This window comes from Acartia tonsa, chromosome 1, assembly GCF_053477335.1.
Source record: "Acartia tonsa isolate MP-2025a chromosome 1, ASM5347733v1, whole genome shotgun sequence".
In the NCBI taxonomy this organism is placed as follows: Eukaryota; Metazoa; Arthropoda; class Copepoda; order Calanoida; family Acartiidae; genus Acartia; species Acartia tonsa.
Genome location: NC_137260.1, coordinates 13657900 through 13665913, shown reverse-complemented (window position 1 = coordinate 13665913; position 8014 = coordinate 13657900).

Here is an 8014-nt window from a genome sequence, read left to right as displayed (position 1 = left end):
ATTTCATCGATACGAGTCATGGCGTGGGTCTAATTTCTCCCTTACAAGTTGTGGCGTGGGTCTAAAAATATAGACCCACGCCATGACTCGTATCGATGGATTTCTCCCTCAGGTTTTTTAGATTTTTTGACCCACGCCATGACTCGTATCGATACGCCACAGCTCGTATCGATGGAAAATTTCATCGATACGAGTCATGGCGTGGGTCTAATTTCTCCCTTACAAGTTGTGGCGTGGGTCTAAAAATATAGACCCACGCCATGACTCGTATCGATGGATTTCTCCCTCAGGTTTTTTAGATTTTTTGACCCACGCCATGACTCGTATCGATACGCCACAGCTCGTATCGATGGAAAATTTCATCGATACGAGTCATGGCGTGGGTCTAATTTCTCCCTTACAAGTTGTGGCGTGGGTCTAAAAATATAGACCCACGCCATGACTCGTATCGATGGATTTCTCCCTCAGGTTTTTTAGATTTTTTGACCCACGCCATGACTCGTATCGATACGCCACAGCTCGTATCGATGGAACATTTCATCGATACGAGTCATGGCGAAGTTGAAATTTGAGAGGCCAAAATGCAACTTCGCCATGAGTTGTATCGATGGATTCTCATCGATACGAGTCATGGCGAAGTTGAACATTTTCCTAGGAAAATCAAACTTCGCCACGACTTGTATCGATGAGAATCCATCGATACGAGTTATGGCGAAGTTTGATTTTCCTAGGAAAATGTTCAACTTCGCCATGAGTTGTATCGATGGATTCTCATCGATACGAGTCATGGCGTGGGTCTACATTTTTAGACCCATGCCACAACTTGTAAGGGAGAAAAGTAGACCCATGCCATGACTCGTATCGATGGAAAAACTCATCGATACGAGTCGTGGCGTAGCTCCCAAAAAGTAGACCCACGCCATGACTTGTAAGGGAGACCTACGCCACAACTTGTAAGGGAGACTGACCCACGCCATGACTCGTATCGATGGAAAAGTTCATCGATACGAGTCATGGCGTGGGTCTTAGGCTCCCTATACCGTGTCTTAGGCTTGTCTACCCTTACTGTAGGCGACCGTAAGCTGGACTAGGCACCCTATACTGTGTCTTAGGCTCCCTATACCGTGTCTTAGGCGACCGTAAGCTGGACTAGGCGCCCTATACCGTGTCTTAGGCTCCCTATACCGTGTCTTAGGCGACCGTAAGCTGGACTAGGCATCCTATACCGTGTCTTAGGCTCCCTATACCGTGTCTTAGGCTTGTCTACCCTTACTCTAGGCGCCCTTAAGCGGGAGTAGGCGCCCGTAGAGCGAGGTATCAACACGAGCTTGAGTGTCAAACACCATTCCTTAGTCAAGGTGACTGGAAGTCACCCTATACACGTATACTGGAATACTCGCTCCGGTACCTCGACTTTGGCGCACTACCAACGGAGAACGGTTAGAGATAATGGAATGAAACTTGGTGTGTATGATCTTGAGGGCATTTAGAGCATCTTTTATTAAAGACACTTTGAGATTGGACGACTCCTTATACGGGTTAAGGTTGCCTGACTTTAGGGCACCCGTACGTATACTTAGACTGACTTAAGACTATAGGTTGAAATGGTAACTCATAGTTGGATCGTATAAGCTCTCTATAGACACCAAAACGATTCTTGTAGCTCATCTGTGGCCCAGTCTAGACCCGTTTTGTCAACCCTCGCCTACACTTTTCTCTCTCCCAACCCATCCACCCGCTTATACTCCCCCTATACGCAAACTCGCTCCGGTACCTCGACTTTGGCGCACTACCAGCGGAGAATGGGTTTAGATAATGGAATGAAACTTCGTGTGTATAATCTTGAGGGCATTTAGAGCATCTTTTATAAAAGACAGTTTGAGATTGGACGACTCCTTATACGGGTTAAGGTAGCCTGACTTTAGGGCACCTTAACTGGGTCTTAGAGTGCCCCAATCTCAAACTTCCTTTAATAAAAGATGCTCATAATGGTGTCAAGAATGTCCACACTAAGTTTCATTCCATTATCTTTAACCGTTCTCCGTTGGTAGTGCGCCAAAGTCGAGGTACCGGAGCGAGTCAGTATAGGGGGTTGCGTATACGGGTGGATGGGTTGGGAGACTGCTCTCTCCGGTTACTCGACTTTGGCGCACTACTAGCGGAGAATGGGTAGAGATAATGGAATGAAACTTTGTGTGTATGATCTTGAGGGCATTTAGAGCATCTTTTATAAAAGACACTTTGAGATTGGACGACTCCTTATACGGGTTAAGGTAGCCTGACTTTAGGGCACCGTAGCTTGATCTTAGAGTGCCCCAATCTCAAACTTCTTTTAATAAAAGATGCTCATAATGGTGTCAAGAATGTCCACACTAAGTTTCATTCCATTATCTCTAACCGTTCTCCGTTGGTAGTGCGCCAAAGTCGAGGTACCGGAGCGAGTCAGTATAGGGGGTTGCGTATACGGGTGGATGGGTTGGGAGACTGCTCTCTCCGGTTACTCGACTTTGGCGCACTACTAGCGGAGAATGGGTAGAGATAATGGAATGAAACTTTGTGTGTATGATCTTGAGGGCATTTAGAGCATCTTTTATAAAAGACACTTTGAGATTGGACGACTCCTTATACGGGTTAAGGTAGCCTGACTTTAGGGCACCGTAGCTTGATCTTAGAGTGCCCCAATCTCAAACTTCCTTTAATAAAAGATGCTCATAATGGTGTCAAGAATGTCCACACTAAGTTTCATTCCATTATCTCTAACCGTTCTCCGTTGGTAGTGCGCCAAAGTTGAGGTACCGGAGCGAGTCAGTATAGGGGGTTGCGTATACGGGTGGATGGGTTGGGAGACTGCTCTCTCCGGTTACTCGACTTTGGCGCACTACCAGCGGAGAATGGGTTGAGATAATGGAATGAAACTTTGTGTGTATGATCTTGAGGGCATTTAGAGCATCTTTTATTAAAGACACTTTGAGATTGGACGACTCCTTATACGGGTTAAGGTAGCCTGACTTTAGGGCACTGTAGCTTGATCTTAGAGTGCCCCAATCTCAAACTTCCTTTAATAAAAGATGCTCATAATGGTGTCAAGAATGTCCACACTAAGTTTCATTCCATTATCTTTAACCGTTCTCCGTTGGTAGTGCGCCAAAGTCGAGGTACCGGAGCGAGTCAGTATAGGGGGTTGCGTATACGGGTGGATGGGTTGGGAGACTGCTCTCTCCGGTTACTCGACTTTGGCGCACTACCAGCGGAGAATGGGTAGAGATAATGGAATGAAACTTCGTGTGTATGATCTTGAGGGCATTTAGAGCATCTTTTATTAAAGACACTTTGAGATTGGACGACTCCTTATACGGGTTAAGGTAGCCTGACTTCAGGGCACCTTATCTGGGTATTGGAGTGCCCCAATCTCAAACTTCCTTTTATAAAAGATGCTCATAATGGTGTCAAGATCATCCACACTAAGTTTCAAGTCATTATCTCTAACCGTTCTCCGCTGGCAGTGCGCCAAAGTTGAGGTACCGGAGCGAGTCTGACTTACAGTCACCTTGACTACTGAATAGCGTTTGACACTAGCGCTCGTATTGATACCTCGACTTTGCCGCTCTACCAGGCTGCCTACAGTCAAGCCAGCTTAAACAAACTTTGTACAGGGCACCCTTAGGCATCAAAGAGCATATCATCTCGAAGTAAGGGGTCCGTTTAGACGACTCTAGAGGGCACTTAGGGCGCCCTGAAGGAGGGTAGGGTGAAATCTTGAAAAATCTTGGTTTCACTCTACCGCCTTCAGGGGGTCATAAGTGCCCTCTAGAGTGACTTTAGACTATAGGTTGAAATGGTAACTGACTTTTATTTGCCAAGACGAATCCATAGACACCTTAAACTCCTTTCTAGCTCATCTGTGGCCTGAGTTATGAAAATTTAGGGTGCCCTTTCGGTAGGTTGAGTGCGCCAAAACCGTAACCGCATGAGTGGAAACATCGACCTTTGAACCTGGGTTCACTTTGGATAGCTCTAACTTTGGCTAGGATTGAGCTACATAAGACTTTAAGTACTCAAATTAAACATATTGGCAAGCCTAACAACTTTTATTAAAGGCTTTGGACAAGATTTTGACTTCCTGGGGGGGTTAGGGGGCGCCAAAGACGAGAACCGAAAAAATTTCAAGATTTGAGTTTGCGTAAGATTTTTTTTGCACGTTTTTGCCCATAGAATCAGTTCTAGGCATCCAAAATCACTTTCAAAGGTGTTTTTGGTGTCAGGGGACTATGCTGGTTCATATTAGATCAAAAAATCGCGATGTCAAAATTTTGACCCAAAACCCAGATTTTGAGATTTTGAGTCCTCGTCTTTGGGGGGGCACCCTCCCCTTGAAAGTTGTCCAAATGCCTTCCCAAGCTAGTATGTGGTCAGACACATGCCCAAGAGTATCTGTACTCAATTTGAAGTCATTATCTCAACTTTGAAGCATTTTACAGCACTTCTACCAAAACCCTCGAAAATGGCCATTTTTGGCAAAAACGCTAAGGTCTTAGAGTGCCCCAATCTCAAACTTCCTTTAATAAAAGTAACCGGAGAGAGCAGTCTCCCAACCCATCCACCCGTATACGCAACCCCCTATACTGACTCGCTCCGGTACCTCGACTTTGGCGCACTACCAACGGAGAACGGTTAGAGATAATGGAATGAAACTTAGTGTGGACATTCTTGACACCATTATGAGCATCTTTTATTAAAGGAAGTTTGAGATTGGGGCACTCTAAGACCCAGTTAAGGTGCCCTAAAGTCAGGCTACCTTAACGCGTATAAGGAGTCGTCCAATCTCAAACTGTCTTTTATAAAAGATGCTCTAAATGCCCTCAAGATCATACACACAAAGTTTCATTCCATTATCTCAACCCATTCTCCGCTGGTAGTGCGCCAAAGTCGAGGTACCGGAGCGAGTCAGTATAGGGGGTTGCGTATACGGGTGGATGGGTTGGGAGACTGCTCTCTCCGGTTACTCGACTTTGGCGCACTACCAACGGAGAACGGTTAGAGATAATGGAATGAAACTTAGTGTGGACATTCTTGACACCATTATGAGCATCTTTTATTAAAGGAAGTTTGAGATTGGGGCACTCTAAGACCCAGTTAAGGTGCCCTAAAGTCAGGCTACCTTAACCCGTATAAGGGGTCGTCCAATCTCAAACTGTCTTTAATAAAAGATGCTCTAAATGCCCTCAAGATCATACACACAAAGTTTCATTCCATTATCTCAACCCATTCTCCGCTGGTAGTGCGCCAAAGTCGAGGTACCGGAGCGAGTCAGTATAGGGGGTTGCGTATACGGGTGGATGGGTTGGGAGACTGCTCTCTCCGGTTACTTGACTTTGGCGCACTACCAACGGAGAACGGTTAAAGATAATGGAATGAAACTTAGTGTGGACATTCTTGACACCATTATGAGCATCTTTTATTAAAGGAAGTTTGAGATTGGGGCACTCTAAGACCCAGTTAAGGTGCCCTAAAGTCAGGCTACCTTAACCCGTATAAGGAGTCGTCCAATCTCAAACTGTCTTTAATAAAAGATGCTCTAAATGCCCTCAAGATCATACACACCAAGGTTGATTTCATTATCTCAACCCATTCTCCGCTGGTAGTGCGCCAAAGTCGAGGTACCGGAGCGAGTCAGTATAGGGGGTTGCGTATACGGGTGGATGGGTTGGGAGACTGCTCTCTCCGGTTACTCGACTTTGGCGCACTACCAACGGAGAACGGTTAAAGATAATGGAATGAAACTTAGTGTGGACATTCTTGACACCATTATGAGCATCTTTTATTAAAGGAAGTTTGAGATTGGGGCACTCTAAGACCCAGTTAAGGTGCCCTAAAGTCAGGCTACCTTAACCCGTATAAGTAGTGCGTCAAAGTCGAGTAACCGGAGAGAGCAGTCTCCCAACCCATCCACCCGTATACGCAACCCCCTATACTGACTCGCTCCGGTACCTCGACTTTGGCGCACTACCAGCGGAGAATGGGTTGAGATAATGGAATGAAACTTTGTGTGTATGATCTTGAGGGCATTTAGAGCATCTTTTATTAAAGACAGTTTGAGATTGGACGACTCCTTATACGGGTTAAAGTAGCCTGACTTTAGGGCACCTTAACTGGGTCTTAGAGTGCCCCAATCTCAAACTTCCTTTAATAAAAGATGCTCATAATGGTGTCAAGAATGTCCACACTAAGTTTCATTCCATTATCTCTAACCGTTCTCCGTTGGTAGTGCGCCAAAGTCGAGGTACCGGAGCGAGTCGGTATAGGGGGTTGCGTATACGGGTGGATGGGTTGGGAGACTGCTCTCTCCGGTTACTCGACTTTGGCGCACTACCAGCGGATAACGGTTAGAGATAATGGAATGAAACTTCGTGTGTATGATCTTGAGGGCATTTAGAGCATCTTTTACTAAAGACACTTTGAGATTGGACGACTCCTTATACGGGTTAAGGTTGCCTGACTTTAGGGCACCCGCACGTATACTTAGATTGACTTAAGACTATAGGTTGAAATGGTAACTCATAGTTGGATCGTATAAGCTCTCTATAGACACCAAAACGATTCTTGTAGCTCATCTGTGGCCCAGTCTAGACCTCCGTTGTCAACCCTCGCCTACACTTTTCCTTCTCTAGCGGGACTTAAGGGCACCTTGACTAAGGAATGGTGTTTGACACTCAAGCTCGTGTTGGTACCTCACTCTATCCCGCTTCAAGGCACGGTATACCAAGGTAGAGGGCACGTAGACTCGTGTAAGGGAACCCTACTCCAGCTTGAAGACACTAGGACACCCGTAAGGTAGACCCACGCCACAACTTGTAAGGGAGAATGAGCTACGCCATGACTTGTAAGGGACCCACGCCACGACTCGTATCGATGGAAAAGTTCATCGATACGAGTCATGGCGTGGGTCTACATTTTGAGACCCACGCCACAACTTGTAAGGGAGAACAGTAGACCCACGCCACAACTTGTAAGGGAGAAAAGTAGACCCACGCCACGACTCGTATCGATGGAAAAGTTCATCGATACGAGTCATGGCGTGGGTCTAATTTCTCCCTTACAAGTTGTGGCGTGGGTCTAAAAATGTAGACCCACGCCACGACTCGTATCGATGGATTTCTCCCTCAGGTTTTTTAGATTTTTTGACCCACGCCATGACTCGTATCGATACGCCACAGCTCGTATCGATGGAACATTTCATCGATACAAGTCATGGCGAAGTTGAAATTTGAGAGGCCAAAATGCAACTTCACCATGAGTTGTATCGATGGATTCTCATCGATACGAGTCATGGCGTGGGTCTACATTTTTAGACCCACGCCACAACTTGTAAGGGAGAAAAGTAGACCCACGCCACGACTCGTATCGATGGAAAATTTCATCGATACGAGTCATGGCGAAGTTGACATTTGAGAGGCCAAAAATCAAACTTCGCCACGACTCGTATCGATGGAAAAGTTCATCGATACGAGTCATGGCGTGGCTTCCCTGGGTAGTAAGGGAGGGTAGTAGGTGTCCTAAGGTCAAGTTGACATCGACTGGTATACGTATATATATAGGGGTCCCAATCTCAAAAACGGAAGGACAGCGCTCTCAGACCACCCGTTCTCGAGATACGGACACCTGAAGGTTAGGAAGCTGGACGCTAGATTAGCTTTTGGTTCGAATCCTTAGTATAAGCAAAGCGGTATCTCTACCCGCTTGGAAGGTAAGCCAGCTTACGTCAACGTCAACCCAAAACGAGAACGACAACGAGTCACCTTGCCTTGCCTTGCCCCCTTGCCGGTCTGAGATCCCCTAATTTTTGCAGTCAAATGCATGGAAATCCAAAATCCGGCAACTTGCGGTCGTCAAGCGCCCTACTTAGAGTTGGAATCCTACTATTTTTTTTTGATACACAGATTCTTACAAGCTTCAAGAAGATCTGTATACAAAAAAAATACTAAAAAAGTGTCTTTAAGGGTAGCGGAGGTATGCC